Source organism: Parasteatoda tepidariorum, chromosome 3 (assembly GCF_982258835.1).
Source record: "Parasteatoda tepidariorum strain Cologne lab strain chromosome 3, Ptep-v5.0, whole genome shotgun sequence".
NCBI lineage: Eukaryota > Metazoa > Arthropoda > Arachnida > Araneae > Theridiidae > Parasteatoda > Parasteatoda tepidariorum.
Window position 1 is genome coordinate 95,228,045 of NC_141757.1, and position 22,081 is coordinate 95,250,125.

A 22,081-nucleotide genomic window follows, 5' to 3' on the forward strand; every position below is an offset into this window, starting at 1 on the left:
TCAACTCCGCAGCCTTGTAATTTTGAACCCAACCCAGAAGACAAGGAAACTCCTGGATCAAGTATCAGGTGAAATTTGTTCTCGTGAACCCTCGAAACCCGCGAAAACCTCCAACGGTAAGCCTGACTGCAATGGAACTCTAACCCCTTATCCGTCTACCACTGAGGATATCTTACGTTAGCATTGTGGTCGATGCGTGCCGGCTGCGGTATTCGTATCGAACCGCCATCGCTGGCATTTGAACCCTCTCACCTCATTGGAAGGCGAATGCTTTACCTTATGAGCTACCAAGGCTCCGAGTCAATTATTAACATTTAATCAAATAAATCATTTATATTTATTATTATTTTTTAAAGGCAGACACCGAACTCTCATCCTTCGCCTTGGAAGATGCCGGAAGTGCTGCTCTCTAGCTTTACCCGATGGGCACACGTGAACTTAAGTCATGGGAGCGATCATCATTACTCACGCCACACTGCCACAGATGCCCGTTCATGGGGTGGGTGACATTCACACTCACACAACATAGAACAATACCCAGAGAGAAACATCCATGCCCCCAGCGGGGTTTGAACACGCAACCATAGGCCTCAGTCAGACACGCTGACCGCTCTGCCACCTGGCTGGCTATTTATTAAATGCTATAATCAATATTTTTCAACAGTTCAAAAAACATTTTTGTTCCTTTTTTTCACTTAATTGTTTAAACAAAATCAAATATGATATTCTCAAACACGAAATTCCACTATAGTCTAAATTTATTCGCTTTTAGTTTAACACATTGGATGACCTAATTATTTATTTATTATCGCTATACATATTATTTTATTTTTTTTAAAAATACTTATAACTTACAGAAATTAGGTGTTTAAATATTTTCATTTCTAAGACTTAGATTAAGTACACTCCAAATCCCGGGCCTCAATATGTAGATTTAGAGAAATGCGTAAACTTAGAAAGTCCATTTAAATTTCAAAACGTAAACACAATATAAAGCTGAATTATTTTTTTACCTTATTGAATTTTTGCTTTAATATATTATTGATATTTTAGATGTAAGTATATTTCTTTACATAACGACTTGAAATTTATAATTACTATTTGAAACAAAAGTCGCTAGCTTGCGAAAGAAAGTTTAAAATATTAATAGAATGTTAATTAAAAATAAGCACACAGATGGATATTTTTTTTAAAAAAACGTGCTAATTTGTTATAGTTTCAACATTATCAGCTAAAATATTTTTTTTGTTTAAAATGCAAAAACGTTCCAAGTCTACTTTAAATACGTTATTTTTCCAAGCTAAAGTGGTAGATAACAGTAAAAAGCATCCTTTCGGTTTAAACAAATTTATGTATATCATAAGTGTTTTTCATATTATATAGACCACTCTTTGTAATCAGCCATTAGTGAATTAATAAATTCCTGACAGTTACAGGTAAAATTGCTTTTCATATTATGAAAAATATGTATTTATTGTCAATTAAAACTTCGATCATTGTCCAACTAGCTAGAGTTTTCAATTATAACTATACTTCTGGGTTGGAAGACAATCCTAGTTTTAATAGTTTCTAAAGTCCATTAAAATTAATATCGCTATGAAAAAAAGAATTTATTTTGCTGCTTTATCACCAAAAAGAGATCACTTATCGAAATTCACACCTTCTTCGTTTTTCTAGGATTCTCAAATTTTAAATGGACTAGTGATAATACAAGTTGTAATTGTTTCTTAAATGGTTTAAGCAGCTTCATGATCAAACTGCAAAAAGAATTTCAGTTAAATGTATTGGGTGCATCATTCATGAAATCTATTTTTATCGTAAAATTTAATACTGTAAGTTTTACAATAATATTTATTTAATTACAGTGATTTTACCGAAAATATTACTATGAAAATTACGGTATATCAAACTGTTTGTTCGATAAATTTTTACGATAAAAAGTACCGTCTTCCCGAAGGTTCGTATTTTTACTGTAATTAGATTCAGAATTTTTTACAGTGCATTTCCTCGTTACTTTAAATTATCGGCCATTTTTGGACTTGAACAGACGCAAAACTTATTTTAAAAAAAGTTTGAAAATAATGAAATACTGTTACAAATTTAAAAACTGCATTCAAGTATATTTTTAAAAAGAAGAAAATAATTTTTTTGTCAGACCTAAAGCGAAAAACGTAGAAAACGCTTAACTTTAACAATAAACTTTTATTTTCACTAAAACTCAATTCCTCCAAATTTTTCAAAAATGATAATCCTCTTATTTTTTAGAACTAAAAAAAATTTAATTACTTATTGCAAGTTGATTAAAAATTAAATATTTTCTAATCAACTTGCAAATAAGTATGGCGGCAAGTTTTGAGTTTTCGCCAAAATTGCCAACTGCACTTTATACAAGTACCTTTTAAACTGATACGTAAGAAATATGCAAGAAGCAATTCCTTCTTTCAATAATAATTCTAAGATGCTCTTCTAAGGACTCTAAGAATAATTCTAAGATTCAGTAAGTTCAGAATTATTCCATTAAAAAGTAAAAAAATTAATTAAAATTCCAGAAGCCTCATGCATTGCAAAAAATTCCGGATCAGATTACAGTAAAAAGTACCCGTTACTTTTTTTACCTTAAAACCTATATTTACCGGATCTTCTTTCGGAGCAAAAAATCTGATATACAGTAATTTTTGCAGAAATAATTACAGTAAAATCACTGACTTGCTCTAGGTAAATAATTATCACTGTAAAAAGTTCTGTATATTATTTTATGGTAAAAATGAATTTTTCGCATCCAAGGAGCAGGTACTTTATACAGTAATTTTTACAGTGTAACATAACGCATTCATTTAATTGAGAAAGTGCTTATTTGCATTGAAGATAAATTTAAATAGTCCTATAAATTAAAGTTTTTTTAAGACTAAAAATTTTAACTGAAAATCATTTAACTATTCATCTTCTTAAGTTTTTTATTTAGTTAGCATACAACTTATTTATTTATAAATAGAGTATTGATAATTATAATTTGAGTCAGAAATTTTGTTCGCATATGTTTTTATATTATTAATCAATGCATGAAATTATAATAATATGAACTGATTAAACAATCACTTATAAACTATATTTATTAAATTATTGCATATTTATTTAAGCTAATAAATCTAATATCTATTATTTGCATATATTTTTTGATATGAAATATACTTTATTTATAAATAACTATCCATTGGGTCAAACTTTTGTTGTTATGAAGACATAGAAATAATTCATAAATTTAAAATCATTATCCGTGGAGTTAGTTAAGCTCAGAATTGTGTATATGTATGTATTTGATATTTATATGATATAAATTAACTAAAGTTGTGCGCAGAGTATAGTTTTTAAATATTTTCAATAAAATCATGTAAATGGGGAAAATGTGTTGAAACAAAGATATTGAAGAGATTATACTTTTTTCAACTATACATATCATATACATATGCATTTGATATTTATAAGACATAATTAATTATATTTGAGCCCTGAGGATATTTTTTAAATATTTTCAATAAAATAATGTGACTTGGGGAGAAAGTGTTAAGACAAAGATATTGCATGGATTATCCTTTTTTTCAAGTATACATATGTATAGATGTTTGATATTTATAGGATATAAATTAACTAAATTTGTGTGTGGAGGATAGTTTTCAAATGTTTTCAACGAAGTCATGTAACTTGGGGGAATGTGTTAAGAAATAGATATTGCATAAATTATCCTTTTTCTCAACTATTCCATTATTTCAATCAATTTTAAAAAAATTAAAATTTTCAAATATATTTCTCTACATATTTATTCATTTATTTTAAATTTCTCTATAGATTTCGATTAAAATTTAAGGAAAGTGAATTGATAATAATTACTGGTTTGACTGATAATACGAGGTCTACATTTGCACGGAGAAAAAAAATTCTGGTAAAATTACCCTACTATACAGAAATGAAATTACTGGTAAATTTTACCATATTCTAATAATTTTGACCATTCTTTTTTTCTCAGCGTGGTTCAAACCCACATTCACTTAATTTTTTCTTAATGTAAAGAAACTCAGATTAATAAATACTTTATTCATTATGCGTCTATAAATTTACAACTTTACATCGTTATAAAACGTACTTTTTTTTTTTTGGAAAAAATTTGTTGGTTTTTCTATATCAAAATTTTCAATGACAGCAGATATCAAGATTAACAAGAAGATAAAGAATACTTTATTTTGCTTTTTTGCGTCACTGATGTCTGAAAATACAGTGCGCAAAATAAAGCGGACCATCCTAAATAACTTTTGATCTAATGATCAGGCTCTTCACGTTCTAGAAGGTTAGTCTGAATGGTTTGAGAGGGTGACCTCAAATATGGTAATTAATTAGTGCGGACGATATTTTAAGTTACGAAATCAGACACAAGAACGTACTTTCTCGGAAAAAACTTACATTATTTTTTTTGACGGATTTAAATTTTTGACTCCCAAAATATAGGGGGTAGCCTCAAACTGGAAAATATGCTTCTCATAGCTTCTCATAGTCAGGAAAGAGGTCCAAACTTTGAACCCCTTAACGTTAATTTTATTTCAAGCGTATTGCGTCATATATCGAGAAATTTTTTAGAGAACGGAAAATCTTTTGCACACAATTATGAAATTAATTTTTCCAAAGATCATTCCATGCGAAACATAACTGTTAGTAAATATTTTTCATTTTTTACTATTTTATTTAATGATAGTTGAAAAACTACTGAGTTACAGGGTATACAATTTTTTACATCATTTTAACAAATGTAATTTCATATGGTAAAATGGAAAATCTGCGAGAAATCGGTCGAATAGTTTGTGAGAGATGGAATTTTAAAAGAAATTTTAAAAATAAAAAGTAATTTTAAAAGTAAGATGGAATTTTAAAAATTTGATTTTATTTTGTTCATTGCTCATAAAAATAATAGATAATGACTTAATATCTATCAAACAAAGTTCAAAATAATGATATAAAATTAAATTATTGAGATGGACAAACGAGATTTAAATGTAAGAAGAATTTTTTTTTTAATTAAATACTAATTTGTGATTCATAATGTGTACATATTTTTTGAATTAATTTTTGACAAGGATTGTTTAATATAAGAGAGTTGTGATAACGAAACATCCTGTATAACCGAAGAGAAGACTTAAATTATTGACTGAAACAGTACTTAGTTTAGCACATCTGCAGTGTAAAAGAAAAAAATTCGTTTTCTTTAACGCCAAAAATTGTTTAGAAAAATACAAATGAAAATTTTTGTGGCAACCAAACATCTAGAAAATCTTGGTATAGTGAAACATCAGGAATGTTTCATTACATTTCTTTTGGCCACTACTTTTGGCGTTCCAGTATTCAATTTCTTTTAAAGTTGTAAGATATAAAACGCATAAGCATCAGTTACGTTATTATAATACGATTTGCAGCTAGACAAGAGTTGGGAAGAAACTTAACCATTCTATTCACAAACTCAACTATTCTTGATATAAAATTAGTTTGCATATAAACCATTCCTCCGGGATGTTTCCCAGACCGTCGCCAATAGCCCATTGTGCAGCTCTAGTGCGAAGTAAATTAACAACAACAACAGCATATCAACCATACTCACAGCCCAAAGAGAACTTTGAAACAAATTCGAACTAAGTTTCATACAACTGTCGCATATAAAATTATTAAATTATTAAATTATTTAATACGACTGCCAGATATATGTAAGTTATCTTTCGAGAACTCAGTTATTTTTATTAAACAACTACAAACATACATGCCTTTTGCAACAACGAGCTTCAATTACTGGGGATGTTTAGCAGGGTTCGAGGCGACAACAAACATATTTTTATGCTCAATAGTAAACAATTTACCGTTGCAAACTTATGATTTCTAAGCGTACGCCAAAATTGGTACTTTCTGTGGTTAAAATAACTCATAAATGGTGCACAGGCTTGGTGGTTAGATTTAAATACACACTTAAATATGTATACGAATGCTTTTTATTTGTCAACTTGAAATGAAGTATTCATCCGCACAGTTTTTGGAGTTTTTCAACGTAAATTAGGATAGGTATTACACCCCAGATTTTACGAGGATAGGTACTTATCCATTTCGAAGAACCGTAAAAAAATGGCCAAAATATTATTGACACCAGTGATGCTGAATTAATTCTGGGAGCAGTTACTATTGGTATTGTGGTAATAGGTTTAATTAAATGCTGTTATAGGTAGTAGGTACTACTATTATCGCCGTAATAGGTACTGTAATAATAGGTACCTAATATACTAATATAGGCACGTAATATATGTACAGTAGAAGTAGGTTTTTACGGCACCTGAAACTGAAAAGTACCTAATTTACTTTAGAATATATTTTAAATATAGATCAAAACACATAGAATCACTTAAAATCATTTTTTATTTATAGTTTTACTTAGCGTTATCATTCAAATATGCGTCATTTATTGGAAAAACCTTATTTTGATGTTTTTATTTTCTATTTGTTACACTGACAGCAAACATCAAAATTAACAAGAAGGGGAAGGAAATAATATTTTATTTTACTATTGTGTTTCGTTGATGTAGAAAAATTTATTTTTAAAAAAGGAATAATTTCTGGCTCTACATTTATCGAAGCGAGTCCAAAAATGATGGTATGTAATTAAATTAATGAGATGGGCAAACGAGTTTTAAATGCCTGTGGAAAAAAAGTCCCGAGTATTCAGAGCGAAATGATGTTTCATTAAAAAATATTGTCAATAGAAATTTTTATTTGATGTCAGTGAAAACTCATTCTTGGCGTTCTCAAAATAGTGCCAATTGACATAGAAATTAAAAAAAAAAAAGTATATTCGCAACTTTAACTTTATCATTTAAATATTTGCTCTTCATTTCACAATTTCAGGCATGACGAGTTAGTTTAATTTAAGTTTTCAACACATTGACCGAGAAAATTTGAAAGATTTTTACAGCAACCTTCTGAAACATCCTGCCAGTTTATTGAGATGCTTAAATGTTTGTAAAAACTCAAATCTATTTATGAATTATTTTGTTTTTTTTAATTGTAGAAGTTAGATATTTCAAATATTGACGTTATAATTTGATGAAATTTAATGCTTTATTTTGATTTGGATCATTAGCTCGAAGAAATAACAATAATTTTTTTGAAGCTGTTTTATATAGATAATACTTAGCGTAAAATTATATGGCTTAGTAAGCCTGTAACAGAAAAATTTATTGAATTTTTGTAGTGTTTGGTTTTTTTGTTCGCCTATTGACATAATTTATGAAGAATAAATTAGATTAGTTATTGTGTAAGAAAACGATGTTAAAATAACCTAAATACAATTGATCTTAAATTAGAAAAATATAGTTGTTCGCATGATGTTTACTCTTCCTTAATAGAAAAAAAGTTATCGTATTTCCAAAAAAGGATTATAATTTCTTCCAGCTCAATATTTTAATGCATTTTAACTTTTACAGAACCCTTTAATTTTGGATATAATTTGTATTGTAGTTATCTTATTACGGTATTTCACAAGATATTTTCTTCTTTGAAAAAATTCATTACATTTTCTTATAACTTAAGCAGTGTTTCCCAAACTTATGACTTTTGCGTACCCTTTCTAAATTTTTCGTAACTCAGTGTACCACTAATAAAAAAATTAATGTATTCTTTTAAAGACATTTTTCGTATTTGGTTCAAAGTTTCTTAGATACTAACCAGCCATCTATATTCCATGTTAGGGATAAATATTATATTTTATAAAAATAATCAAAATAATTATAATCAAAATAATAATCAAAATAATAATAATCAAAATAATAATCAAAATTATTACAAATCTTTACTATGAAGAAATTGCACAAAAATAAAAATCACAACTATCTGTTGACATCACCCACTAATTATTAGCTGTTAACTTTGCAAAAAATAGCCAATAGAAAAATACGCATTCGTAAATTTTCATGACTAGCTTTGTTTTCAAATAATTTTTTTTTAAATTTTCGTTTGTTGCAAGATATTTCGCTTAAGAACGCGTACCCCCGCTAAACAGTTCCCGTACCCCTGGGGGTACGCGTACCACACTTTGGGAAACACTGACTTACAGTATAGTTTCTTTTTTTACAATATATTTTAATGCATTTTTACCTATTCAGAAGCCTTTAATGTTTGCTATAACTTACAGTGTAGTTTCCTATAACTTACAGTGCAGTTCCCTTTATTTTGTGCTTTGCAGTTTGCTTTCTCTTTTACGAAACCCCTTTAATTTTTGAAATAACTTACATTTTCTTTCCTTTCTACTGTACCTTTTCATTTTTGTAGTGTGTCACAGTTTAGTTTTATTTTTACAGCATCTAAAAAAGCATTTTTTTCTACTTTCTCTGAATTTTTTTATTTTTGCAATATCTTACACCCCTGTTATTTTCTCGCAGAATCTTACAATGTATTTTCACCTTTACAACATCCGATCCCTTGAGCAATATTTTGCAGTGTACTTTCATTCATATATTATCTTACAATTTAGTTTATTTTTTGATACTATTTCATGAAAAACGTTACATAAAATGCTAAAAATTCCGTTTCAAATTACGATAAAGTACCAGCTCTTAGGATGACTTATATAATTAATTTTTGTAATTGCCAGTCATTCAATTAAAAATTATTAAAATAACATTTACCTAAATACTTTCGTCCTTTCATTAAAAGGCATTAGAAATTTTAATTAAATTAAACTTAATGTAAATTCAAATATTTAAAAATCATTCATTATGCTTTATTAGAGAATATTTTTTCAATAATCTTTGCTAATGCATTTTTTTAAAAAGACATAATGAATTTCTCGTTTTATTTATATGTTTTATTTAATAGATATAAGACTGGAATGCAGTGGGTAAGTTTAATGGTATGAAAATGTTTAATTAAAATTATTATTTAAAAACACGGATTTCTTATTTTAATCGATTTTCGAATCATGAGAAATAATTAATATCATAATTTCATCATTTTATATATGCCGAGCTGTACTATTCACATTTGACACAGAGTTGTTGGTTTCGAATTTAGTATCATTGTTATTATCATATTATATTCAATTTCCCTCAGAGTTTGGGAAAATATATTACAAACTAATGCTCGTTTCTGATCTTACATGCCTTCAAATATTCCATTGCACTAAGAAGAAAAGTACGGTTAGAACTACCAGAATATGGTAAAATGAAGCGAGTTATTTGCCGTGACAGTAAAAATCTCGGTAATTTTTAACGAAGCGCTTTGGTAATGACTCTTGGTAAGATTAACAACAAAATATGGTTTTGTAATATGAAATAAAATTTTTTGAACGTGGTAAAATTTGGTAATTTTGTGACTTTGTTGAAACTTTAGAGCATGGCATAAAACCATTTATTTGGTTAAATTTACTTTTTGATTTTATATTTGCTACTAAGTGTTAGGTAATAAGAACTGTAACTTTGAAAACCAGAATTTCCGGTAAAGAGAAAAATTACTAATGAATGGTTTAATAATGGTTATTTTTTTTTCCTTTTTTTTTTTTTTTTTTTTTTTTTTTTTTTACTAGAAATGTCACTGCCATATAGTACGATTATTCTACCAGAATTTCCTATATTTAAATTCTTACATAAACGATATGTTTTACCTAATTTAAAAATTATCTAAAATATAACGCTTTATTACTCAAGCAACATATAAAATTACATAAAAAACATTTTTAATAAGGAATATTCAGTCAAAAAATACATAAAAAGTTTATAATACAAACTTGTTCAATTAAGCAAACAAGAAAAAAAATGATAAAATTAGGTAAGATAATTATTTTTATTAAAAAAAGGCAAACAAATTTTTAAAACAATTCAAGCGGCCTTTAACTCGATTTAGATTAATAAAAGCGAATTGAATCTTAAAATAAAACAAAAACTTTTAAGAACCCTCTAAATCACAATATCATGAAATTGTAACAATGGAATAAAAAAAATATATCATAAAGTTTAATGTGCATTATATTTAAAAGAATAATTTTAAGTAACAAATTTTATTAACAAGGAAAGAAATATATTTAGAGCATTTCAAAACTTATCACTTATTTTATTATGGTAACCCACACTTTTAAAATTTTTATCTTAAAATTTTGGTAAAATTACAGGTGGCAGTCTATCTATCTAATCAACCGTAAGGTTTAAGGCAAGGAACATTTTTTATCTTTATGTTTTTAAAACCGTTTATAACAAGTATAGTTTTATAACCATTCACAACTAGCATAGTTTCAAAACCATAAAAAAGAAATTTAGTTGAAAGTTGGACATAGTTTAGCAACTTTATAAGCCTGTCATCTATTCGTGAGTGAGAATATCGTATTCTAATAACACAGTGTCACAAATGGGGACTGCAGGACACTAGAAACTCTTATTTTGCTGACAGTAATGAAGTGTTGTGGTGTCAACACTGGGACTCTAACCACAGTTCTGTCAGTCAAGAGACTGACAGATTAACCCTCTAGGCTATAATATGTACCCATCGGCAAGGAGCTAAGTTGCTTCATTAGGTAGATTCAGTTGGTCCGATAAAATTTTGGTTGTTTAACCATATTATGTGAAAGCAGTTAACAAACGGTTTTTCTCACAGTTAACAGTTTGAATACCGTCTCATTTACGGTTATTTGACCGTTTTCTTTTAATACGGTAAAGTAACAATTAAATTAATTGTTTTTAACCATTTTTTTAAGACATTTCTAACAATGCGTGAACATGTGTAATAATATTTGTAAATGCCAAAAAAATCACACCATCGAGAAGCCAAGCATGTTGTTTGTATAATAAACTACCATAAGTTAAAATTCTAAAAACTCGTTTTTTTTTAAATTTTTCTAAACATTTTTTATACCGACTTAACGCTTCACTTAACGTATTTTCAATTTTATGTAATTTTTAATTCTACCTTTAGATAAACTTCAATAGTTTTAAAACAGTTCTTCAATTGAATAATTGTTAAACCCATCAGGAAGAAAAAGAAGAATTTAAAATTGGAAATAAATATTTGTCTTACATTTAGTACATTATTTGCCTTACGTTTTACATATGACGCAGAAATTCACCAAATTAAGTTTTTAAAAACTGTTAATGCAACGCAAAGTCTTCAGAGAATATCAGCTTGAAATATTAATATAGGTGTTACATTTACTAATCGAATATCTTGTTTGTCAATGACATCATCTATGTCCAAGAATATGATTTTAGAAACACACACACATGTCACAGCCCGTTTTGCAGGTCGGACCCATTTATACATACCTCCACAGATAGTAATTTTGACCAGAGCACCATCAATCTCCAATCAGTACTCCCTGAGGTATTGCTTTGTTATGGGTATTTAGAGGTCTTTGCTACGCCGACAGATTTTGCGTGCACCAGTCACCATTTAATTCTCGGGGTTTCTACGGCCGACGAGATTTGAACTCCCTTTCTCCAACGTTTTAAAAACTAGACTATCCAGGCCCCGTATCAAGATCTATTGCATAAATACCGTATATATCGGGGTGTAATTCGACTTTTTAAACCTCTAAAATTTTATTAAGATCAGGGGGTCGACTTAAACACAAGAAATTAAGTCGGGCATTCGTTGATGGAGAAATATGTTAAAGACTGGTGACTGAATCTCAATCTCATAATGCCTCATTAATGAGATAGATCTGAAGTATTCATATCTATAGCATTATTAGGAATATGAGATTATTTTACTTAACTTTTCGTACTTTTTTATGCTGTAAATCATTTAAAAACATTTATTTCGATGTAAGTTAATTCCTGACCCTCAAAATATGGGGTCCCGCAGTGAACTGGTCACAAAGCCATGGCACCCTGTAGAACACCGAAGTCAAGTATCACTGGCTGTTGTCAGTAAACAGGCGGGTGACCACTTTGATCAACCTGGGTAAGGACCGAGGGCACGAGATATCGATCTTCTTTAAACTGTTCTACCGTAAAGTGCTCGACTTCGGGAGCAGGTCGTCGGGCTACCAAAGCAGGGGAGCCATCCCCTCTGCAGAAGATCAAAACTGCGATGGCTTATGTCTTCGAATCATCCTCAGGGATGTTTCCCAGACAGTCGCCAATAGCCCATTGATCTAGTGTGACGTAAATAAAGTACCTCAAAATAGTGTGGGGTAGCTAAAATATTACAAATATGGTTACAATAGTTTAGGCAGGAAAACGAAGAAAATATAGGAGCTTTAATGTGAAAGTCACTTTTTGCGTATTTGGCTATCTCAAAGAAGTCGTAATTTTATATTTTTATTTTTTAAGAACTTTATGAGATATTTCCTTCAAATTTAATATTTTGCAATTTAAAATTGCGTAGATTAAATCAGTGTAAGAAATTTGCTATACCTTACAAGCCAAACTTCTTTAGTTCGAATAATTTAACTAACTTTCTGAGTAAATTAAATAATCAAAAAGGAAATTTTCTTAAAACAAACAAGTTTTATAATTGCGTGATGTCACGAAATACACAAAAAATCAACTTTATTGACTATATTTTTCAGATAATGGTTACCTACCACCACCTTTGTTTTGAGGGTCAAAAATTCCAATCCGTCCTAAACATTGTGTTCTCCGTCATAAAAAGTACTATATATATATTATAAGTAAAAGCACACTAATAAGTATCGTTTTCATTAATTAATTAGCATTATACGGCGCCACTGGAAGAAAGAGAGAAGCACACTCTTCTGCCTTAAAATAGGCTTGTCAATATTAGCAAGTAGCATAAGACAACAACAACAACAACAAGGCAAACAAAGTAAGATCTTTAACATTGAGTTCAAACGCGTAATTAAGGATCATTTTTCGCACAGTGCATTTGGTTCTATGTTACTATCAGTTCCTCCTCAATTTTGTGCATACATAGTCCGGATTTGTAAATCAGGTCCTGACCTATCCTAAATAAAATATAATAACTTGATATATAATAACTTGCATATAGTAACTTGTCCTAATATAATAACTCGAATTTTATCCATTCATCACAAAAATCTGGTACTAAATGAGAGTTTTAAAAAAAAAAATTTATTTGTACTTTTTTTTTTACGGTTACAGAACAATTTTTTTAATATTTTAACCCAATTATTAGCTAATTCAAATATATTGTTATACATTTGGATTTATTGATTGATCGAATCAATTTTTTGTTTAAATGTCTCATTCATCACCATTTGCCTCCTCTTCATTGCTATTACTTTCTAAACTTTTTCAACGAAGATAATTCTTGAAACGTCAAAAATCAATAATCTTATCATGTAAATTACTGAAAGCAAATGTAGTTTGAATATGATTTTTATAGCGACATAGCGACAAAAAATATGATTAGATATATTAGTTAAGGTACAATTTGAATTATAAAAACTAAGAATAAAAGCATTTTTAAATTAAGTTTTTTATTTATTATAAATTTCAAAAATATATTTTTGTCTTTAATAACTTATAAGAGTATCTTGTTTTTAATACATTTAAAAAATGATCGAGATTAAGATAAATTCAAATAATATATATTTACGAAAATAATGAATATGAATAATATATTTGATTGGAAATATTTATAAAGCTATAATTCGAATAAGTTAAAATCACTAATTTAAGATTACATTTTTTATTTAATGATAACTTAAAAAAAAAATAAACTATTTTTATTTTTAATAAATCGTAAAAAATATCATACTTTGAAAAAAAAAATAATCAAGATTAGAATAAATTCAAATTTCAAACATTTTCGACTATCATAAACATTAGTGATAAATATCATTAGGTATATTGATAAAGATATAATTTGGTAAGCTATAGAATCTGTATAAAAGCGTTTTAAATATAAAATTTTGTATTTATTAAATTTTGTATTTTGAAGATTTTTTGACAAATCATAAAAATGTTTTGTTTCAAATATAAAGAAGAAATGATCAAGATTAGGACAAATTCGAACTTTAAGAATCCTGAGAATCATAAATATCACTATTTTCTTGACAGTTTGGCGGTGTTTAATGACATGAAAGGCAACCCTGGTTTTAAATGGGTGACGATGTTACCTGTCGTCTGCAGCCTTGACCGAGACCGTACCCCACAAACCGGAAGAGCCTTGCCCCGGGGTGAAGCAGTAAAAAATTATAGAGCTCAATCAAACATAACAAATCAGTTTCTACATTTATGAGTATGCCCTGAGCATTAACCTCTCATTTCCTTAGACTAATTTTCACTTTTGGAAGTTTTATTAGACTTCTATTTTTTTCACACTTTTTTATTTAAATATTTATTGCGTGAGTGTCATTATTTTTCATTTTTTTTAAACTTTTAAATTATATCTCAACATAATTTATCATTGTTGTATAATATCTATTCACATTTAGCATAGATATTAAATAACTTTTAGCATATATATACATATATTTATAGATCCAGCTTATGCGCAGTAAATAGAACTTATTAACTTTCGTCATATATATATATATATATATATATATATATATATATATATATATATATATATATATATATATATATATATATATATATATATATATATATATATATATATATATATATATATATATATATATATATATATATATATATATATATATATGATGCAAACTTTTTCTATTTTTAAAAAATAAAAATTTCTTTAATTTTTTGATTAAAAGGGGATTATTTTTTAAACTTTTCGTCATAAAAATACAAAAAAGATAATGAGCTTAGTTGTTAAAAATATTCATATTTAAAAACGATTCGAAAACGTTTTTAAATATTAAGCATTTTTATTAATTCTTACCACTAAGCGTTTTCGTGCCTAAGTGACTCCAACACAAAAATATTTTTCATATTTAAAAAACGGAATTTTTCCCAAATACAGACCATATTTCATAGTTAATTTAACCAAAATCATTGCCAAGGGTGTTCACATAGAGCCAGAAACACAGTAAATTTTAGCATATTATGGTTGTTTTGACCTTTTCTTTTTTTTTCTCTCAGTGCAATTTTCTGAAATTCTATTTTATCATTGATAGCATTTGCAACAAGAAGATAATAGTTTTCAAGCCACTCTTTTTCCGAAATCGTAGTAAGGCACTTTTTTAATAATTACACGCCTGCATTCTACTATTATTAATTGTAGTTATTTATAGTTATTAAATTTAAATTAATGACTAAATTTGATAATTTCATATTTTTATATAATCTAAATAAGATTATCAGTGTTTTAACATTTTTAATTGTTTAAATTGTGCGAGGGAGAAATTGACAAAGAAACCTTGATATTGACATCAAATCCTTCATTCATCTCTTTTAACTCATGCCATGTGTGTGAGGAATGGCATTCTTCCGCGTTCCCTCTCAGGTCATTCATCTCGTCCTAGGTCAAGGACACTTCTTCATTTGGTCCAAACTAAAAATTTAGTGAAAATACACTTCCCTACTTTAGAAGAATCCCGACAAAAACTTTTTTTTTCGTTTAAATTCATGAATAGTTCTTTTTTATGAGTTTAATTTTTTGACCAAAAATCTGTCTATTTCTTCTGTCCAAAAAATTCTTCTATGTGAATGTTTAGGGTGATAATGAAAATTAAAAAAGTAAAGGAAAAAAAAGAAGAAGAAGAATTTTTTTTTTAAAAGACGTTTTTATAATTCAGTTCGACCAAATAATGTTTTAAATTCTCGAAGCGAAAGATTCGAAACAATATAGTGATAAGTTAACTTTTTCTAAAGATGACATTTTGTCATTATAGATGACATTTCCAATGCAGTAGCATTACCTGTAATTCAATACGATGAAAAAATTCAGTTCTTCATCATTACCTGTAGTTCCATATGATAAAAAAGCATTCTTTTTTTAGCTCTCCTGAAGCTTAATATAGTTTAAAAAAACATTCAATGCTTCAGCATCACCTGAAGTTCAATATGATGAAAAAAAATTCCATGCTTTAGAATCAAATGAAGTTAAATAAGTCGAAAAATAAACATTCAATGTTTCAGAATCAAATGAAGTCAAATATGATAACAAAAAAAAAATTCAATGCTTCAGAACCACCTGGAGTGCAATATGATGAGAAGAAAAAAACGTTCAAGGCTTTAGAATCACCTGAGGTTAAATACGTCGAAAAATAAACATTCAATGTTCAGAGTAAAATGAAGTTACATGAATAGAAAATTCAACATTCAATGTATCAGAATCGAATGAAGTTAAATATGATTTTAAAAAATTCAATGCTTCAGAATCAAATGAAGTTAAATAAGTCGAAAAATAAACATTCAATGTTTCAGAATCAAATGAAGTCAAATATGATAACAAAAAAAAAAAAAAATTCAATGCTTCAGAACCACCTGGAGTGCAATATGATGAGAAGAAAAAACGTTCAATGCTTTAGAATCACCTGAGGTTAAATACGTCGAAAAATAAACATTCAATGTTCAGAGTAAAATGAAGTTAAATGAATAGAAAAATCAACATTCAATATTTCAGAATCAAATGAAGTTAAATATGATTTTAAAAAATTCAATGCTTTAGAATCAAATGAAGTTAAATAAGTCGAAAAATAAACATTCAATGTTTCAGAATCAAATGAAGTCAAATATGATAACAAAAAAAAAATTCAATGCTTCAGAACCACCTGGAGTGCAATATGATGAGAAGAAAAAAACGTTCAAGGCTTTAGAATCACCTGAGGTTAAATACGTCGAAAAATAAACATTCAATGTTCAGAGTAAAATGAAGTTACATGAATAGAAAAATCAACATTCAATGTATCAGAATCAAATGAAGTTAAATATGATTTAAAAAAATTCAATGCTTCAGAATCAAATGAAGTTAAATAAGTCGAAAAATAAACATTCAATGTTTCAGAATCAAAGGAAGTCAAATATGATAACAAAAAAAAAATTCAATGCTTCAGAACCACCTGGAGTGCAATATGATGAGAAGAAAAAACGTTCAATGCTTTAGAATCACCTGAAGTTAAATACGTCGAAAAATAAACATTCAATGTTCAGAGTAAAATGAAGTTAAATGAATAGAAAAATCAACATTCAATATTTCAGAATCAAATGAAGTTAAATATGATTTTAAAAAATTCAATGCTTTAGAATCAAATGAAGTTAAATAAGTCGAAAAATAAACATTCAATGTTTCAGAATCAAATGAAGTCAAATATGACAACAAAAAAAAATTCAATGCTTCAGAACCACCTGGAGTGCAATATGATGAGAAGAAAAAAACGTTCAAGGCTTTAGAATCACCTGAGGTTAAATACGTCGAAAAATAAACATTCAATGTTCAGAGTAAAATGAAGTTAAATGAATAGAAAAATCAACATTCAATGTTTCAGAATCAAATGAAGTTAAATATGATTTTGAAAAATTCTATGCTTTAGAATCAAATGAAGTTAAATAAGTCGAAAAATAAACATTCAATGTTTCAGAATCAAAGGAAGTCAAATATGATATGAAAAAAAAATTCAATGCTTCAGAACCACCTGGAGTGCAATATGATGAGAAGAAAAAACGTTCAATGCTTTAGAATCACCTGAGGTTAAATACATCGAAAAATAAACATTCAATGTTCAGAGTAAAATGAAGTTAAAAGAATAGAAAAATCAACATTCAATATTTCAGAATCAAATGAAGTTAAATATGATTTAAAAAAATTCAATGCTTTAGAATCAAATGAAGTTAAATAAGTCGAAAAATAAACATTCAATGTTTCAGAATCAAAGGAAGTCAAATATGATATGAAAAAAAAAATTCAATGCTTCAGAACCACCTGGAGTGCAATATGATGAGAAGAAAAAACGTTCAATGCTTTAGAATCATCTGAGGTTAAATACGTCGAAAAATAAACATTCAATGTTCAGAGTAAAATGAAGTTAAATGAATAGAAAAATCAACATTCGATGTTTCAGAATCAAATGAAGTTAAATATGATTAAAAAAAATTCAATGCTTTAGAATCAAATGAAGTTAAATAAGTCGAAAAATAAACATTCAATGTTTCAGAATCAAATGAAGTCAAATATGATAACAAAAAAAAATTCAATGCTTCAGAACCACCTGGAGTGCAATATGATGAGAAGAAAAAAACGTTCAAGGCTTTAGAATCACCTGAGGTTAAATACGTCGAAAAATAAACATTCAATGTTCAGAGTAAAATGAAGTTAAATGAATAGAAAAATCAACATTCAATGTTTCAGAATCAAATGAAGTTAAATATGATTTTGAAAAATTCTATGCTTTAGAATCAAATGAAGTTAAATAAGTCGAAAAATAAACATTCAATGTTTCAGAATCAAAGGAAGTCAAATATGATATGAAAAAAAAATTCAATGCTTCAGAACCACCTGGAGTGCAATATGATGAGAAGAAAAAACGTTCAATGCTTTAGAATCACCTGAGGTTAAATACATCGAAAAATAAACATTCAATGTTCAGAGTAAAATGAAGTTAAAAGAATAGAAAAATCAACATTCAATATTTCAGAATCAAATGAAGTTAAATATGATTTAAAAAAATTCAATGCTTTAGAATCAAATGAAGTTAAATAAGTCGAAAAATAAACATTCAATGTTTCAGAATCAAAGGAAGTCAAATATGATATGAAGAAAAAAAATTCAATGCTTCAGAACCACCTGGAGTGCAATATGATGAGAAGAAAAAACGTTCAATGCTTTAGAATCATCTGAGGTTAAATACGTCGAAAAATAAACATTCAATGTTCAGAGTAAAATGAAGTTAAATGAATAGAAAAATCAACATTCGATGTTTCAGAATCAAATGAAGTTAAATATGATTAAAAAAAATTCAATGCTTTAGAATCAAATACAGTTAAATATGATGGGGAAAAAACATTCAAACCCTAATTTCAGTATGATGAAAAATTATTCAAGGCTTCAATATCATCTGTAAAAAAGGTATTCTTTGCTCTAGCATTACTTAAAGTTCAATATAGCAAAGAAAACAGAAATAAATATCACATATCTTGTTAATTAGGGGGGGAAATTTCGATATGAAAAGCATTATTTTTTAACTTTAAAAAATCTCAATTTTCAGGATTTTTATTTGAAATTTCCAACCTAGTTTTGCCTATTGCTTTTCGAAAGGAAATTTATTGATTTATATTCTTTCACATTATGAGTATTTCTGCTCTCTCTTTTTTATAAATTGCTATAAATAATATTTCATATTAATAGTAATTTTATAAGAGAATATACTAGTTTATGAAACAAAAAAAGAGAAACTTGTTAGATTAATTGTTTTAAACGTTGAAAAATAATTTTTATTTTTTTAACAATATTGAACATAAAAAATGACATAAATCAAAGAATTTTTGAGAAAAAAAATTTGAACTGCGTCATTAACTAGGACACCACATTATGAGAAGAAACTCCTAAGGTCATCGAGAAAATCTTTCGTGACCTCTGATCAAAGAAATTGCCCATCTCGTGTCTAACCCTCCTAAAAGTGGATTTTTTTATTCTCTTATATGGTTAACTCTGTAACACCCCTAAATACTTTCCTTCACGTGGTTGACCTCATTTTGTAAAAGCGAAAAAGAAAAAAAAATCTCTGATACTAAATTTGATTTTGTGATCAAATATTGGCTTTTTATGAACAGTGCTTCTCTTTATTTAATTAACATATTAATATTCTTTAAAGTTTTATAAATTAATTTCTCATGAATAATTTCGTTTCGATTTCAACGAAGGTATTAATAGTGTTTAAAGCTTACACACATTCGAGTAATTTTTTCGAAAAAATATTGTTTTCCTGTGAACAATGTCTTTTCTCCTTTAATTTAAGTACCACTAGTCTTTAAAACTTCAATACAACTAATTTTCTAGTCAAGTTTGGAAAACAAATATTGTTTACTTGTGAACAATGTCTTTCCTCATTTAATTAAGATACCATTAGCTTTTAAAACTTTAATACAACTAGTTTTCTAGTCAAGTTTGGAGAACAAATATTGTTTTCTTGTGAACAATGTCTTTTCCCCTTTAATTAAGATACTATTACCCTTTAAAGCTTTAATACAACTAGTTTTCTAGTCAAGTATTGTGAACAAATATTGTTTTTTTTTATGAAACGTGTCCTTTTTTTTATTTGATTAAGCTATTGCTTTAAAGTTTAAATACAGTAATTTTTAGAGTATTTTTTGTGAACAAATATTGATTTTTTTAACAATATCTTTTCTCCGTGAACTGTGTGATATTGATAATTTTTACAACTGTAATTTAACGCGATTTTTGAGAACAATTATTGGTTTCCTCAGAAAAAGTGTATTTTTCCCTTAAAGCCATTAACCTTTCGACGCAGAAAATTTATTTTGTAGTACTTTTTTGTATTGTTTAGATACTTTTTCTTATTCTTTTGTATGAATTTAGGTCAAAGTGAGTAAGAAATATAATTAGCAGTTTCATAATTTATGGTTATGCATAAAACACAAGTGTCTTTTCTACGTTAAAGATAAAATCTTTCAAACACTGCACACTTCCAAACAATAATTTTTAAAATTTCACTTATTTGTAATTATTTAGATCTAAGAGAAAAAGTTATTCATCACTGAAATTTCTTTAATTTACAAAGTCAATTATTTATAAATTTCTTAATATGAATGAAAAAGCAATTTTCAAACTACTCTTTTTTTGAATTTTATATCTTAGTACAAATATAATTCCGACAATCGAACAGATTTTTATTAGTAACTATTAGACTGTCTTTTATAATTAAAAATACCAAAATATATTTTTGCTTTAATTAAAACGCCAGAAAAATATATATATAAAAGGTACACCAGTGGATATGAGTCAAAAGGTTAGGAATTTACCAAGCTTTAATTTTATTTATTTCTTCAAACGAATAATTGAAAGTCTATTTTTATGAACATCTGCTGCTCTTTTTAAGTTATCGTATAGTTTATATTAATAACTACTAGTTGATCTAGTCTAGTTACCTAGCCCCCTAATAGTAGATGGAAGTAAAAAAAGTTTTTCTCATGAATTAGATACGTTTCAAAATAATTACTTACGAACTTTTTAAAAATTTCTTGACTGATAGCTTTTAGAAATCAAACATAGTTGAAATTTAAACTCGAGAACGTTCTAAATAAGATGATTATAAAACATATACTAGTTTCGGCCGAGCATACAAGAACCGTCAACCAATGAACTATTGATGCACTGTGGTGGTTTTCCGATTTGAAGCATATTTGATGTTAAAAAAAACTAATTTTTATTTTAGAATTTAATTATCTGTTGGCTTAGGTGTTTGTGATTTGACAAATACGGAGTGAATCTGATGCAATCATAATAAACTGTTTAATTGTTCAAACCTGAGTTATCTGTGGTGGAAATTTATTTTTATCTTGATTAGCAGACCGACATAATACATTTAAACATGGATTGTAATGTAATAAATACATATTATTATTAATTGGTGGAACATTTATAAAAACTTTTATAGTTTTTGCACAAATTTTAAAGGAATTTAAAGGAGTTACATTTCTCACTACAAAAAACATTTTCAAATATCAGTAAGAAGTTTCATTTTGTGTGAGGAGATAAGCACGATAACACCAATTGTTATAAAAAGTATTACTCACTGATTGTGATAATAAACTATGAATCAAGTTTCTCATGAAAAATTGTCCTCAGACTCCCGGATGAATAATGTGTTTTCAAAAGTTCATTTCCTATAATACGACTCCCGAATTAAGGAATTCTGTATCTGACAGCTAAGAAAGTACTGTAAGCCATACATAAATTTTATTATTTGAGCCCACCCATACACGAACTGTCAATCCATGAACTTTATATGAACTATGAATCTATGGACTAAATGCAAAACTACTGTAGTCAGCAAGGATTGAAGATATGATACAAATTTGACAAACCCCCATTCTGACCTGAGTCTTCTTAGTGAGTAAAGAACCCTTATTTCTAATTATTTCGTTATTTTTTTTATTTTGGTGATTTTTTTTATTTTGGTGACACGTTGCTTTTATAAGTGAACTATATATTTATA